Source organism: Salvelinus alpinus, chromosome 5 (genome assembly GCF_045679555.1).
Source record: "Salvelinus alpinus chromosome 5, SLU_Salpinus.1, whole genome shotgun sequence".
NCBI classification, from domain to species: Eukaryota; Metazoa; Chordata; class Actinopteri; order Salmoniformes; family Salmonidae; genus Salvelinus; species Salvelinus alpinus.
The window spans coordinates 81,041,238-81,058,483 of NC_092090.1; positions in this window are offsets into that span (position 1 = coordinate 81,041,238).

Genomic DNA, 17,246 nt, shown 5'->3' on the forward strand with positions numbered 1-17,246 from the left:
ACAATTCAATGCATTATGATGACACAATAACATCCACAAAATCATCAACATTGTCAAGATCAAAATATTCAGAACCAAGTTATAGTATAGTAACATTCAGTAGAGAGGAGAGATATGTTAATTGGAGAGTGGGGGGTTAATTTCAGGCCCTGGCAGCATTAGGTTTTGGTCGGCCCACTGTAGCGGAAGCTGCCCTTTAGAAACGCCACACTCTGAGCCATGTTTTCTTATCAGAACTAAAAGTCCAATATCCTCTCTCTTTGATAACACCCAGAGGTTTGATAAACACGGAGTTAGAGCTGATATGGAAGAGCACAGTACCACAGATTCAGGGGGAGGGCTACTGCTTTGATTGAGATGTAAAGACAACCTCGGGGAAATGACACGCCTTTACTTGTTTTGCCACACACATATTCCTCCTGCAACTGCATTATAATTTGTTAATTTTGTTCGCTCAATGCCTTGACGATGTAATATGAATTATTTTACTGTAATAGGAACTGTATGGTATCAACCCCATTACACCTGTCTGTGCTTTAGGTTAGGCTCATTTACGTCACACTTGGAGACATGTCAAGGCTGGGGCCGACCCACAACCAAAACATGAGAGATACAAGTGGAGAGAGGGAGAGGTGGGTGGAGAAAGTGAGGTAGAATTCTTTTTAGCTGTATAAAGACATAGAGAGAGAGAGAGAGAGAGAGAGAGAGAGAGAGAGAGAGAGAGAGAGAGAGAGAGAGAGAGAGAGAGAGAGAGAGAGAGAGAGAGACCATTTCAGGACAATGGGGCATGGACTGTAGGAAATGGCAGAGGCATTAGAGAAATGTGAGGGAACAAGGTTACATTTTTCTGGAAGTGTGTCAGTTGGTGGAGGGTGAGGAATGGTGGGACTGTTATTGGCAGGCAGTGGGTCTGGAGTGCTCCAGGGTCAAGGGGACACAAGATGAGAGGGGTGGAGAGGGGGGAGACGATAGAGAGGGGTGGAGAGGTGGGAGACGAGAGAGAGGGGGAGAGGACCACACCTGGAGAAGGCACGATTCAGGAGCGTGGCAGAAAGGACTGAGGCTAATAAAGCCAAGTGGACACTGACAGGCCTGTACCATCAAGGCCGGAAGATCCTGTAATCTCCATAATTTCCTTCTGGTTGTTAAAGGGGCATTCTGCAGTTAAAACAATAAAAATCACACCCCACCACTGTTTTGTTAAAAAGCTGATGGATTGGGCTGGAGAAATGTAACCACTGTCAAATTCATAGACAGAGCTATGAATGCATGGACTGACCATTCATGATATTAAAATGATACTTTTTACCATGATTTGAGGCTATATCGTGTTTGATTACAATGATATTGTTTACAAACAATGGAGTTAAACAATCTTATATCTTGGGTTCTAATGGGGTATGACAGTTGAACTAATCTCATGAGGCATTTATATTCTTCAATAATCAATGGGTAAATATACAGTACAGTGCCTTCAGAAAGTATTCACAACCCTTGATTTATTCAAAAAAAAATGTGTTACAGCCTGAATTCAAAATTGATTACATTTAAAAAATCCTCACCTATCTACACACAATACCCCATAATGACAAAGTTAAAGCATATTTGGGGATTTTTTTGGGGCACATCTATGGAAAATGAAATCAGAAATATTTAATTTACATAAGTATTCACACCCCTGAGTCAATACATTTTCAAGCCAATTTAAGTCAAAACTGTGACTCAGGAACATTCAATGTCGTCTTGGTAAGCAACTCCAGTGTATTTTAGGCCTTGTGTTTTTAGTTATTGTCCAGCTGAAAGGTGAATTTGTCTCCCAGTGTCTGTTGGTAAGCAGACTGAACCAGGCTTTCCTCTAAGATTTTTGCCTGTGCTTAGCTCTATTCCGTTTATTTTTATTTAAAAAAAAACTTGCTAGTCGTTGCCGATGACAAGCATACCCATAACATGATGCAGCCATCACCATGCTTGAAAATATGAAGAGTGGTAGTCAGTGATGTGTTGTGTTGGATTTTCCCCAAACATAATCAAATCAAATCATTTGTCACGTATTTGTCACGTGCGCCGAATACAACAGGTGTAGACCTTACAGTGAAATGCTTACTTACAGGCTCTAACCAATAGTGTGAAAAAGGTGTGTGTGTGTTGGTAAGTAAAGAAATAAAACAACAGTAAAAAGACATTTGAAAATAAGAGTAGCAAGGCTATATACAGACACCGGTTAGTCAGGCTTATTGAGGTAGTATGTACATGTAGGTATGGTTAAAGTGACTATGCATATATGATGAACAGAGAGTAGCAGTAGCGTAAAAAGAGGGGTTGGTGGGTGGTGGGACACAATGCAGATAGCCCGGTTAGCCAATGTGCGGGAGCACTAGTTGGTCGGGCCAATTGAGGTAGTATGTACATGAATGTACATGTATGTACATGAACGCACCACCCTCTGAAGTGCCATGCGGTCGGAGGCCGAGCAATTGCCGTACCAGGCAGTGAGTGATGCCACCGGTCAGGATGCTCTCGATGTTGCAGCTGTAGAACCTTTTGAGGATCTCAGGACCCATGCCAAAACTTTTTAGTTTCCTGAGGGGGAATAGGCTTTGTCGTGCCCTCTTCACGACTGTCTTGGTGTGTTTGGACCATTCTAATTTGTTGTTGATGTGGACACCAAGGAATTTGAAGCTCTCAACCTGCTCCACTACAGCCCCATCGATGAGAACGCTTTGTATTCAGGACATACATTCTTTACAGACTTCCTTCTTTCAACTCTGTCATTTAGGTTAGTCACATTCTTGTCACAATGTTTTTGATCCATCCTCAGTTTTCTGATATCACAGCCATTAAACTCTGTAACTGTTTAAAGTCACCATTGACCTCATGTTGAAATCCCTGAGTGGTTTCTTTCCTCTTCGGCAGCTGAGTTAGGAGGGACACCTGTATCTTTGTAGTGACTGGGTGTATTGATACACCATCCAAAGTGTATTTAACGGCTTTCGTCTTCCTCCTCGTCTGAGGAGGAGAAATTAGAAGGATCGGAGGACCAATGTGCAGCGTGGTAATTGTTCATCTTGTTTAATCAAAGTGAACACTCAAAATACAAAAAACAACAAATGTGAAAAACCGAAACAGTTCTGTCTGGTGCAGACACACGAAGACTGAAGACAACCACCAACACAAAACAGGCTACCTAAATATGGTTCCCAAATCAGAGACAACACAAAACACCTGCCTCTGATTGAGAACCATATCAGGCCAAACACAGAAATAGGAAAACATAGAAATACAAACATAGACTGCCCACCCCAACTCACGCCCTGACCATACTAAATAAAGACAAAACAAAGGAAATAAAGGTCAGAACGTGACAGTGTAATTAATAATTTCACCATGCTCAAAGGGATATTCAATGTCCGCATTTTTTTTTTTGAAGGCACTGTTATTAATTTAAAAGTCCCAAAAATGGATGTACCAATGCCAGATTGCCCCTTTAAGATGTACCTATGTTTATAAGGAAATACTGATTGAAAATGAAGTCAGATCATGGTGGAAAAAAACTGGATTAAAATAATATGTATTTATTGTTAAAGATATGCTTGGCCTGTCACTCTCAAGAGGGAAAACATCTACTTAATTTTTCCTGAAAGAATTAACACAATTCTGTGATAAGAGCTAGGTAAATGAGCAATCTGTTTGGGTAAGGGGATTATAAATACAAATAGCAATTGTTTTAGATGATTTTGGAGAGGAATGTGAAACCAGTCATGGAAGTAAACTGAAAAGCATATCAACATGACAGGTATTTCTGCCCCTTTCCCACAGTGAAAAAGCCAATAGAATATCGTGACATTGTTTTAATTATATGGCCATTTAACTTGCGGTAATGAAACTTGGACACGCGAGCCAAATGGGTAGGCTCCTGCAGCCTGGAGTATGTGATGACGATGCACAGCATTGCGCAATGACAATCGCACAAAATGTAGCCTTCTTTTTGTAACAGATATCAGGGATGTGACAAATGGAAAAAATATTTCTTATGTTTAATCAGACATCTTTTGATTGTTTTTTCCATTAAAACGATAACACAAATTAATAAAATTCCATGTGAATTCACAATGCAGATGGAGGGTCTACATCACATTTCCCTTGGAGAGAGAAAATTGTGTCATTTATGTTGGTGGCCCTCTTGCTTTTAAAGAGAGTGGCGCATGTAGCTTGTTGTTGTTGTCTTCCAGTCCCAAGTTATCAAAGTCATAGAGCTAGTCATAGAGCTAGAGCCTCCGTGTAGCAAGTTATTAGGAGATACAGTGGGGCAAAAAAGTATTTAGTCAGCCACCAATTGTGCAAGTTCTCCCACTTAAAAAGATGAGAGAGGCCTGTAATTGTCATCATAGGTACACTTCAACTATGACAGACAAAATTAGAGAAAAAAAATCCTGAAAATCACATTGTAGGATTTTTAATGAATTTATTTGCAAATTATGGTGGAAAATAAGTACTGCAGTGCATCTCCTCCTCATGAACTGCACCGGATTTGCCAGTTCTTGCTGTGAGATGTTACCCCATTCTTCCACCAAGGCACCTGCAAGTTCCCGGACATTTCTGGGGGGAATGGCCCTCACCCTCCGATCCAACAGGTCCCAGACGATGATGCTGTGACACACCGCCCCAGACCATGACGGACCCTCCACCTCCAAATTGATCTTCTCCAGAGTACAGGCCTCGGTGTAACGCTCATTCCTTCGACGATAAACGCGAATCCGACCATCACCCCCGGTGAGACAAAACTGCGACTTGTCATTGAAGAGCACTTTTTGCCAGTCCTGTCTGGTCCAGCGATGGTGGGTTTGTGCCCATAGACGACGTTGTTGCCGGTGATGTCTGGTGAGGACCTGCCTTTACAACAGGCCTACAAGCCCTCAGTACAGCCTCTCTCAGCCTATTGCGGACAGTCTGAGCACTGATGGAGGGATTGTGCATTCCTGGTGTAACTCGGGCAGTTGTTGTTGCCATCCTGTACCTATACCGCAGGTGTGATGTTCGGATGTACCAATCCTGTGCAGGTGTTGTTACACGTGGTCTGCCACTGTGAGGGTGATCAGCTGTCTGTCCTGTCACCCTGTAGCTCTGTCTTCAATCAATCAAATGTATTTATAAAGCCCTTCTTACATCAGCTGATGTCACAAAGTGCTGTACAGAAACCCAGCCTAAAACCCCAAACAGCAAGCAATGCAGGCGTAGAAGCATGGTGGCTAGGAAAAACTCCCTAGAAAGGCCAGAACCTAGGAAGAAACCTAGAGAGGAACCAGGCTATGAGGGGTGGCCAGTCCTCTTCTGGCTGTGCCGGGTAGAGATGATAATAGAAAATGGCCAAGATGTTCAAACGTTCATAGATGACCAGCAGGGTCAAATAATAATAATCACAGTGGTTGTAGAGCGTGCAACAAGTCAGCACCTCAAGAGTAAATGTCAGTTGGCTTTTCATAGCCGATCATTCAGAATCATTCGGACCATATCGGAAAGATAGGTAGGAGCAAGCCCATGTAATGCTTTGTAGGTTAGCAGTAAAACCTTGAAATCAGCCCTTGCCTTAACAAGAAGCCAGTGTAAAGAGGCTAGCACTGGAGTAATATGATCAAATTTATTGGCTCTAGTCAAGGTTCTAGCAGCCGTGTTTAGCACTAACTGACGTTTGTTTAGTGCTTTATCCGGGTAGCCGGAAAGTAGAGCATTGCAGTAGTCTAACCTAGAAGTGACAAAAGCATGGATACATTTTTCTGCATCATTTTTGGACAGAAATTTTCTGATTTTTGCAATGTTACGTAGATGGAAAAAAGCTGTTAGTCAAAAGAGAGATCAGGGTCCAGAGTAACGCCGAGGTCCTTCACAGTTTTATTTGAGATGACTCTACAACCATCAAGATTAATTGTCAGATTCAACAGATCTCTTTGTTTCTTGGGACCTAGAACTAGCATCTCTGTTTGTCCGAGTTTAAAAGTAGAACATTTGCCGCCATCCACTTCCTTATGTCTGAAACACAGGCTTCCAGGGAGTGCAATTTTGGGGCTTCACCATGTTTCATCGAAATGTACAACTGTGTGTCATCCGCATAGCAGTGAAAGTTAAAATTATGTTTCCAAATGACATCACCAAGACGTTAAATATATAGGTAATACTAATAGTGGACCTAAAACAGACCTTGAGGAACACCGGAATTTACAGTTCACAAACCATCCACAGAGACAAACTGATATCTTTCCGACAGATAAGATCTAAACCAGGCCAGAACTTGTCCGTGTAGACCAATTTGGGTTTCCAATCCCTACAAAAGAATGTGACGACCGATGGTATCAAAAGCAGCACTAAGGTCTAGGAGCACGAGGACAGATGCAGAGCCTCGGTCTGACGCCATTAAAAGGTAATTTAACACCTTCACAAGTGCAGTCTCAGTGCTATGATGGGTTCTAAAACCAGACTGAAGCGTTTCGTATACATTGTTTGTCTTCAGGAAGGCAGTGAGTTGCTGTGCAACAGCTTTTAATTTTTTTTGTTGTTGAGAGGAATGGAAGATTCAATATAGACTGATAGTTTTTTATATTTTCTGGGTCAAGGTTTGGCTTTTTCAAGAGAGGCTTTATTACTGCCACTTTTAGTGAGTTTGTTACACATCCGGTGGACAGAGAGCCATTTATTATGTTCAACATAGGAGGGCCAAGCACAGGAAGCAGCTCTTTCAGTAGTTTAGTTGGAATAGGGCTCCAGTATGCATCTTGAAGGTTTAGATGCCATGATTATTTTCATCAATGTGTCAAGAGATATAATATTAAAAGAATTGAATATCTCCCTTGATCCTAGGTCCTGGCAGAGTTGTGCAGACTCAGGACAACTGCGCTTTGGAGGAATACACAGATTTAAAGAGGAGTCTGTAATTTGCTTTCTAATGATCAAAGAAGTTCATGAATTTATCACTGCTGAAGTGAAAGTCATCCTCTCTTTGGGAATGCTGCTTTTTAGTTAGCTTTGTGACAGTATCAAAAATACATTTTGGATTGTTCTTATTTTCCTCAATTAAGTTGTAAAAATAGGATGATCGAGCAGCAGTGATACTGCACAGTACTGTCTTTCCAAGCTAGTTGGAAGACTTCCAGTTTGTTGTAACGCCATTTCCATTCCAATTTTCTGGAAGCTGGCTTCAGAGCTCGGGTATTTTCTGTATACCAGGGAGCTAGTTTCTTATGACAAATCTTTTTTGTTTTTAGTGGTGCGACTGACTGCATCTAAGGTATTACGCAAGATTAAATTGAGTTCCTCAGTTAGGTGGTTAACTGATTTTTGTACTCTGACGTGCTTGGGTAGGTGGAGGGAGTCTGGAAGGACATCTAGGAATCTTTAGGTTGTCCAAGAATTTATAGCATGGCTTTTGATGATCCTTGGTTGGGGTTATTTGTTGCATGGTGGTCCGATAGTCCAGGATTATGAGGAAAAACATTAAGATCCACAACATTTATTCCACGGGACAAAACTAGGTCCAGAGTATGACTGTGGCAGTGAGTAGATCCGGATACATGTTAGACAAAACCCTCTGAGTCGATGAAGGGTCCGAAAGCCTTTTGGAGTGGGTCTGTGGATTTTTCCAAGTGAATATTAAAGTCACCAAAAATGTACTACAAGATCCGATAGGAATTCAGGGAACTCCATGAGGAACGCTGTATATGGCCCAGGAGGCCTGTAAACAGTAGCTATAAAAAGTTATTGAGTAGGCTGCATAGTTTTCATGACTAGAAGCTCAAAAGATAAAAACACAGCCGTTTTTTTTGTAAATTGAAATTTGCAATTGTAAATGTTGGCAACCGCCAAGCCTTTGCTGGATGCGCCGGCGATATGGTCACTAGTGTAACCAGGAGGTGAGGCCTCATTTAACACAGTAAATTCATCAGGCTTAAGCCATGTTTCAGTCAGGCCAATCACGTCAAGATTATGAACAATGATTCGTTCATTAACTATAACTGCCTTGGAAGTGAGGGATCTAACATTAAGTAGCCCTATTTTGAGATGTAAGACATCACAATCTCTTTCAATAATGACAGGAATGGAGGAGGTCTTTATTCCAGTGAGATTGCTAAGGCGAACACCGCCATGTTTAGTTTAGCCCAACCTAGATCGAGGCACAGACACGGTCTCAATGGGGATAGCTGAGCTGACTTCACTGACTGTGCTAGTGGCAGACTCCACTAAGCTGTCAGGCCGGCTAACAGCCTGCTGCCTGGCCTGCACCCTATCTCATTGTGGAGCTAGGGGAGTTAGAGCCCTGTCTATGTTTGTAGATAAGATGAGAGCACCCCTCCAGCTAGGATGGAGTCCGTCACTCCTCAGCAGGCCAGGCTTGGTCCTGTTTGTGGGTGAGTCCCAGAAAGAGGGCCAGTTATCTACAAATTCTATCTTTTGGGATGGACAGAAAACAGTTTTTAACTAGCGATTGAGTTGTGAGACTCTGCTGTAGAGCTCATCACTCCCCCTAACTGGGAGGGGGCCAGAGACAAGTACTCGATGCCAACACATCTTTCTAGCTGATTTACACGATGAAGCTATGTTGCGCTTGGTGACCTCTGACTGTTTCATCCTAACATCGTTGGTGCCGACGTGGATAACAATATCCCTATACTCTCTACACTTAGCCAGCACCATCTTCAGATTAGCCTTAACGTCGGTAGCCCTGCCCCCTGGTAAACAGTGTATGATCGCTGGATGATTCGTTGTAAGTCTAATACTGCGGGTAATGGAGTCGCCAATGACTAGGGTTTTCAATTTGTCAGAGCTAATACTTGACATTGTCCATAAGCTTCATACAAAAAAAATCATACAATGATGGAAAGACCTGTCTGTTGTCCTTGTTAATGCAGACAGAGAAGAGCTCCAACTTCTTAATCATATCCTCAATTTTGTCCCGCACATTGAATATAGTTGCGGAGAGTCCCTGTAATCCTAGATTCAGATCATTCAGGCGAGAAAAAATATCACTAAGATAGGCCAGTCGTGTGAGAAACTCATCATCATGCAAGCGGTCAGACAAGTGAAAATGATGGTCAGGAAAGAAAACTTTAAACTCGTCTCTCAATGAATTTTTTTTTGTCAATACTTTGTCCCTTGATAACCAACGCACTTATGTATGTTGTAAAAGCGTTACATGGTCACTGCGCATTACATTGCATAGTGCAGTAAATACACGAGAGTTCAGGGGCCTTGCTTTAACAAAGTTAACCATTTTCACTGTAGTGTCCAAAACATCTTTCAAGCTGTCAGGCATTCCCTTGGCAGCAAGAGCCTCTCGGTGGATGCTGCAGTGTACCCAAGTGGTGTCTGGAGCAACTGCTTGCACGCGCATTACCACTCCACTATGTCTCCCTGTCATGGCTTTTGCGCCATCAGTAGAGATACAAACATGAGCAGCAACTACGTTTGGCTACATACAGACCATTAGTGGAATTCCTGCGAGAGAGTAACGGTTAATGTGATGTTCATAATTTTTTTTAAATTGTATTTTATTTTTTTATCCCATTTTCTCCCCCCTTTTTGTGGTATCCAATCGCTAGTAATTACTATCTTGTCTCATCGCTACAACTCCCGTACGGGCTCGGGAGAGACGAAGGTCGAAAGCCATGCGTCCTCCGAAGCACAACCCAACCAAGCCGCACTGCTTCTTAACACAGCGCGCCTCCAACCCGGAAGCCAGCCGCACCAATGTGTCGGAGGAAACACCGTGTACCTGGCCCCCTTGGTTAGCGCGCACTGCGCCCGGCCCGCCACAGGAGTCGCTGGAGCGCGATGAGACAAGGATATCCCTACCGGCCAAACCCTCCCTAACCCGGACGACGCTAGCCCAATTGTGCGTCGCCCCACGGCCCTCCCGGTCGCGGCCGGCTGCGACAGAGCCTGGGCGCGAACCCAGAGACTCTGGTGGCGCAGTTAGCACTGCGATGCAGTGCCCTAGACCACTGCGCCACCCGGGAGGCCTGGATGTTCATTATTTGACTAGGCTACCTGTATTTCAGGTTGTGTTGTTATTTCGCTGAACACTAGATGGTTTAATATAATTTTTGGCAGTAAAACGAGGCTACTCAGGCGAGAGAGAAAAAACACACAAATGTATAGCCTCGTTGGAAAATATAAATGGACTGTTTGAAAATGTGAAGAAAAAATGTTTCCCAAAATTGATGGAATGTGAATCACATTTTATTTGGAATACCTCCGACATCATTGCGCGTTCCCCTGCGGGTACGTGTACCCCAGTTTGGGAATAGCTGATCTAAGGAATTATCTAAGTGAGTTTCAGAGATGGCCAGTATTTGAATGTTATCCGATGTTAGCAAGTAACTGATTTCATAAACCTTATTTCTAAGGCTACATACAGTATAATAATACAGGGTATTCTTATCACTTTCCTGGGTAGCTTATCGGAGATAGACATAAAACACTGTTTGGCTAATAGAGTCAGTCAATCAGGCACTGAGTGTCAGTTGGTGTATGCGTGTGTTAGATATTATATGTTAAATATTAGTAACACACATATTTTACTGCCAATTTATTGTTAGTTCCCTTCAGTATAGCCTACAGTTCATATCATTCCATTTCTTTACATTGTTTTGTTTACCTTAATTTGCTTCCTCTGTAGACACTGTCACGTTTGTGTGGTTGTTGCTGAGGGAGCCACGCCACAAACCTCGTTAAGCACATGCATAGGGTGTATGAATAACAAATACTGAGAAGTGCTTAAATCAAAAGGTGTAAGAAAGGCACACGTTTCCTAAGTCTGAATCAGCCCCCTAATGAATAGGCTACCTACCAGGCTGTTGTAACCTTGAATGTGAATGTGTTTCTGGCAGATGCCAACATTTTAATATCTGCTTGTCCAGTTAATGGACTTTTTCGACATTACAGTTGATAGTGCAGGCGGCTGCCAACTGACTGATCAACAAATCACCTTGCATCATAAATAACTACTTATTCATATTTGTAGGTCAGTCAGTCATAATTTACCCATCATATATTACGTTTTTTTGCTCTCAAACATGGCCATTCACTTCAACCTGATCCCCTTCACTAGAGCATGATCATAAATGGCAACAGCATTTTAATAAATTCTCATATCAAACACAGAGCGATATACAGTGCCTTGCAAAAGTATTCATCCCCCTTGGGGTTTTTCCTATTTTGTTGCATTACAACCTGTAATTTAAATAGATTTTTATTTGGATTCCATGTAATGGACATACACAAAATAGTCCAAATTGGTAAAGTGAAATGAAAAAAATAACTTGTTAAAAAAAAAAAGTGGTGCGTGGATATGTATTCACCCCCTTTGCTATGAAGCCCCTAAATAAGATCCGGTGCAACCAATTACCTTCAGAAGTCACATAATTAGTTAAATAAAGTCCACCTGTGTGCAACCTAAGTGTCACATGATCTGTCACATCATCTCAGTATATATACACCTGTTCTGAAAGGCCCCAGAGTCTGCAACACCACTAAGCAAGGGGCACCACCAAGCAAGCGGCACCATGAAGAACAAGGAGCTCTCCAAACAGGTCAGGGACAAAGTTGTGGAGAAGTACAGATCAAGGTTGGGTTATAAAAAAATATCCGAAACTTTGAACATCCCACAGGGCACCATTAAATCCAAGATAAAAAAATGGAAAGAATATGGCACCACAACAAAGAGAGGGCCGCCCACCAAAACTCACAGACCAGGCAAAGAGGGCGTTAATCAGAGAGGCAACAAAGAGACCAAAGATAACCCTGAAGGAGCTGCAAAGCTCCACAGCGGAGATTGGAGTATCTGTCCATAGGACCACTTTAAGCATTACAGTCCACAGAGCTGGGCTTTACGGAAGAGTGGGCAGAAAAAAGCCATTGCTTTAAGGAAAAATATAACAAACACATTTGGTGTTCACCAAAAGGCATTTGGAAGACTCCCCAAACATATGGAATAAGGTACTCTGGTCAGATGAGACTAAAATTGAGCTTTTTGGCCATCAAGGAAAACGCTATGTCTGGCACAAACCCAACACCTCTCATCACTCCGAGAACACCATCCCCACAGTGAAGTATGGTGGTGGCAGCATCTTGCTGTAGGGATGTTTTTCATCGGCAGGTACAGGGAAACTAGTCAGAATTGAAGGAATGATGGATGGCGCTAAATACAGAGAAATTCTTGAGGGAAACCTGTTTCAGTCTTCCAGAGATTTGAGACTAGGGCGGAGGTTCACCTACCAGCAGGACAATGACCATAACCATACTGCTAAAGCAACACTCGAGTGGTTTAAGGGGAAACATTGAAATATCTTGGAATGGCCTAGTCAAAGCCCAGACCTCAATCCAATTGAGAATCTGTGGTATGACTTAAAGATTGCTGTACACCAGCGGAACCCATGCAACTTTAAGTAGCTGGAAAAGTTTAGCCTTGATGAATGGGCAAAAATCCCAGTGGCTAGATGTGCCAAGCTTATAGAGACATACCCCGAGAGACTTGCAGCTGTAATTGCTGCAAAAGTTGTCTCTACAAAGTATTGACTTTGGGGAGGGGGGGGGGGGGGGATTAGTTATGCACGCTCAAGTTTTCAGTTCTTTTGTCTTATTTCTTGTTTGTTTCACAATAAAAAATATTTTGCATCTTCAAAGTGGTAGGCATGTTGTGTAAATCAAATGATACAAACCTCCCCAAAAATCTATTTTCATTGCAGGTTGTAAGGCAACAAAATAGGAAAAATGCCAAGGGGGGTGAACACTTTCGCAAGGCACTGTAACCATGATTCTCAGGGCCAGGAAATGAAATTGAGGGAAAACAAATTAGAATTTGTTTAAAGTTGTGTCTATGTATCTATAATACTTTGGAGGCAGAAGAGAATGAGGACTTTTAGATCAGTCTCCAAATTGTAAGAGGAGAGATTTGGTCAAGGACAGCTCCAGGAGGTTTGTCAGGAAGTAACAGTAATATTTTTACTGTACATATTATAATAAAATAATAATTAGGTGGGTGCTTATGCTTGTCCTAATACAACTGCATTCATTGTAAATAAATGTTTTGCATATCCCACTCTCCCTGAAACACCCTTGGAATGAGTAGTTATTTATGATGCAAGGTGATTAGTTATAGCCAGGGTCTACCATTATCAACGGTGACACTGGAAAATGTACGGTTAAGTGTTTTGCTCAAGAGCACATGGGCAGATTTCCCCCCTTGTCGGCTCAGGGATTCGAAGTAGCAATGTTTTGGTTACTGACCAACGCTCTAACCACTCGGCTACCTGCCGCCCTAAAGTGGCTGTATTGTCCAGAGAGTGGAGTCCATATTGACAGGCCCACCACAGACCTCCATACACTGTTCTGGGCAACTGAGTAGCTCCTGTCTCTCTAATACTGAATGTTTTGCCAAACAACTGTTATTTTAAACATCAAAAGATTTGCGGCATGTTCAAGTGTGAAGGACGAAGAATTTCTGGACTAAAGTGACAGAAGAATAACATTTTGAATAGAGATGCAACAATGTACTATATATATAGGCCCTATTGATGCATACCAAGTTTCTACTGCGTGAAATTACTCTGACTGCTATAATGGATTATCATACAACAACGAAAAATTGGGATATATTTAATTGTGTGCAAGGTTGCAATTGAGGATAACCTTGTGAGAGTCTAACAACATTTTTCTATTGTTGTTGAACACAAAGCTGACTTCTCAAAGGCGCACTAACGGGAAAACATCTGTTAAATTTCAGTTATAAGTCAAGGCCAAGGAATGGTGGTAATGCATCGTGGTGCTCCTCCATCTATGCTGTAGGCCTACATCTCCCAGCTTTGAGCATAAATGAGGCTAAGCATTTTACAAATACTGATAGCGCTGCATTGTTTTATTGGTTTCTCACAATCAGCCTATTTTTACTACCTTCTCCTACCTTATTATTACTACTTACTTACTACCTTATTATAATAATAAGTAACTAATACAATCCCGTATGCTCACCTTAGGCCTGCTGTACGTGCTTCAACCATTACTGAAAGATTGTATGGTTTTGTAGTCCTTGGTAGTCTTTATGCATCAAAATACAAAGTATAGAGTAGACCAGCAGAGGGCATCATTCAGAAACACATATTCATCTAATCCATCACATTTCAACAAACCCCATGGTCTATTCTAAATGGAATTCATACTGATATATAATTATTTTACTTCCAAAGTAATTATAGCTCTTAGAAAAGTGTGTATGGTTTGACCTTGTGACAAGACACTTGGGGAAACCCCTTGCACGCTTGCTTTCTTAAGATGCTATTGTAGTTAAACCATCTATTTTCCTCCTTTAAGTGTTTTGTTAAGTTTGTGCAGTACCCTTACCCCAAGGCCAGATGGAATACACTGACATATGTATTAAGCCTGAGGTTCTCCTATACTGTTAAAGCTTGCTTTGTAATTTGTTTTAGTCAAGTACAAAATGCAGTCGCTCCATATATGTTCTTCTTCGAATGCGGTCTCCACTTTCTTCTGAGAAAGCAGTCTTCTTACACTTTCTTCTGAGAAAGCAGTCTCCTTACACTTTCTTCTGAGAAAGCAGTCTTCTTACACTTTCTTCTGAGAAAGTAGTCTCCTTACACTTTCTTCTGAGAAAGCAGTCTTCTTACACTTTCTTCTGAGAAAGCAGTCTCCTTACACTTTCTTCTGAGAAAGTAGTCTCCTTACACTTTCTTCTGAGAAAGCAGTCTCCTTACACTTTCTTCTGAGAAAGTAGTCTCCTTACACTTTCTTCTGAGAAAGCAGTCTTCTTACACTTTCTTCTGAGAAAGCAGTCTCCTTACACTTTCTTCTGAGAAAGCAGTCTTCTTACACTTTCTTCTGAGAAAGCAGTCTCCTTACACTTTCTTCTGAGAAAGCAGTCTTCTTACACTTTCTTCTGAGAAAGCAGTCTCCTTACACTTTCTTCTGAGAAAGCAGTCTTCTTACACTTTCTTCTGAGAAAGTAGTCTCCTTACACTTTCTTCTGAGAAAGTAGCCTCCTTACACTTTCTTCTGAGAAAGCAGTCTCCTTACACTTTCTTCTGAGAAAGTAGTCTCCTTACACTTTCTTCTGAGAAAGCAGTCTTCTTACACTTTCTTCTGAGAAAGCAGTCTTCTTACACTTTCTTCTGAGAAAGTAGTCTCCTTACACTTTCTTCTGAGAAAGCAGTCTTCTTACACTTTCTTCTGAGAAAGCAGTATTCTTACACTTTCTTCTGAGAAAGCAGTCTCCTTACACTTTCTTCTGTAATGTTCCAATAGTTCCTCATCGAGGCAAAATTGATCCATCCATAACTTGTAAAGGTTGCTACACCATGGGTTGAGATGGTTACACGTGGACTGATGTTCTACATGTTACAGTGCCTCCAGAAAGTAGTCATACCCATTGACTTATCCACAATGTGTTGTGTTACAAGCTGAATTCAAAATGGATTCAATATTTTTTTCTTCTTCACCCATCTACGCACAATACCCCATAATGACAAAGTGAAAACATCTTATTTACATATATCTTATTTACATGAGTATTCACATGCCTGAGCCAATACTTTGTAGAAACACCTTTGGCAGTGATTGCAGCTGTGAGTCTTTCTGGTTAAGTCTCTAAGAGCTTTCCACACCTGGATTGTGCAACATTTGCCAATTTTTCTTTAAAAACATCTTCAAGCTCTGTCAAATTGGTTGTTGATCATTTCTAGACAACCATTTTCAGGTCTTACCATAGATTTTCAAGTAGATTTAAGTAAAAACTGTAACTCGGCCACTCAGGAACATTCACTGTCTTATTGGTAAGCAACTCCAGTGTAGATTTGGCCTTGTGTTTTAGCTTATTGTCCTGCTGAAAGGTGAATTCGTCCCCCAGTATCTGGTGGAAAGCAGACTGAACCAGGTTTTCTTCTAGGAATTTGCTTGTGCTTAGCTCCATTCCGTTTCTTTTTTATCTGAAAAACTCCCCAGTCCTTAACGATTACAAGCATACGCATATGATGCAGCCCCACTATGCTTGAAAATATGCAGAGTGGTACTCAGTGATATGTTTTGGGCAAACACAATACAACACAACACATTGTATTAAGGACAAAAAGTGTATTGCTTTGCCACATTTTATTTGCAGTAATACTTTAGTGCCTTGTTGCAAACAGGATGCAAGTTTTGGAATAGTTTTATTCTGTACAAGCTTCCTTCTTTTCACTCTGTCAATTAGCTTAGTATTGTGAAGTAACTACAATGTTGTTGACTCATCCTCCGTTTTCTCCAATCACAGCCATTACACACTGTAACTGTTTAAAGTCACCATTGGCCTCATGGTGAAGTCCCTGAGCGGTTACCTTCCTCTCTGGCAACTGAGTTAGGAAGGACCCCTGTATCTTTGTAGTGACTGGGTGTATTGATACACCATCCAAAGTGTAACTAATAACCATTCACCATGCTAAAAGGGATATGTAATGTCTGCTTTTTACATTTTTACCCATCTACCAACTTCTTTGCGAGGCATTGGAAAACCTCCTTGGTCTTTGTGGTTGAATCTGTGTTTGAAATTCACTGCTCGACTGAGGTACTTTACAGATAATTGTATGTGTGGGGTACAGAAATGAACTAGTCATTCAAAAATCCTGTTAAACACTATTATTGCACACAGAGTGAGTCCATGCAACTTATTATGTGACTTGTTAAGCACATTTTTACTCCTGAACTTATTAAGGCTTGCCATAACAAAGGGATTGAATACTTATTGACTCAAGACATTTAATCTTTTCATTTTTTATTAATTTGTAAACATTTAGGAAAACATTATTCCACTTTGATATTATCGGGTATTGTGTGTAGTCCAGTGACAAAAAAATCTAAATCTAATCAATTTTAAATTCAGGCTATAACACAACAAAATGTGGAAAAAGGGTGTGAATAGTTTCTGAAAGCACTGTACATCCAGTCAGTCTGTCCTGTTTGTATTCCATCCATGTCTGAACCATCAGACAGCACATATTTTCTGTAGCATAATAATATCAAAAATGTATTCAATTAAATGTTCTAAAAATATAATACTTAAACTTTTTTGTGACATATTTACTCTTCATTTTTTATTTTTTATTACATGTAAAACAGATTAACATGAATGCACTTTCACCTATAAAGCAATTGTTTTCCTATCATTTTTTATTGCAGAGATTCTGCTGTTTTGGCAGAAAATAGCTGCAGAGGGCACA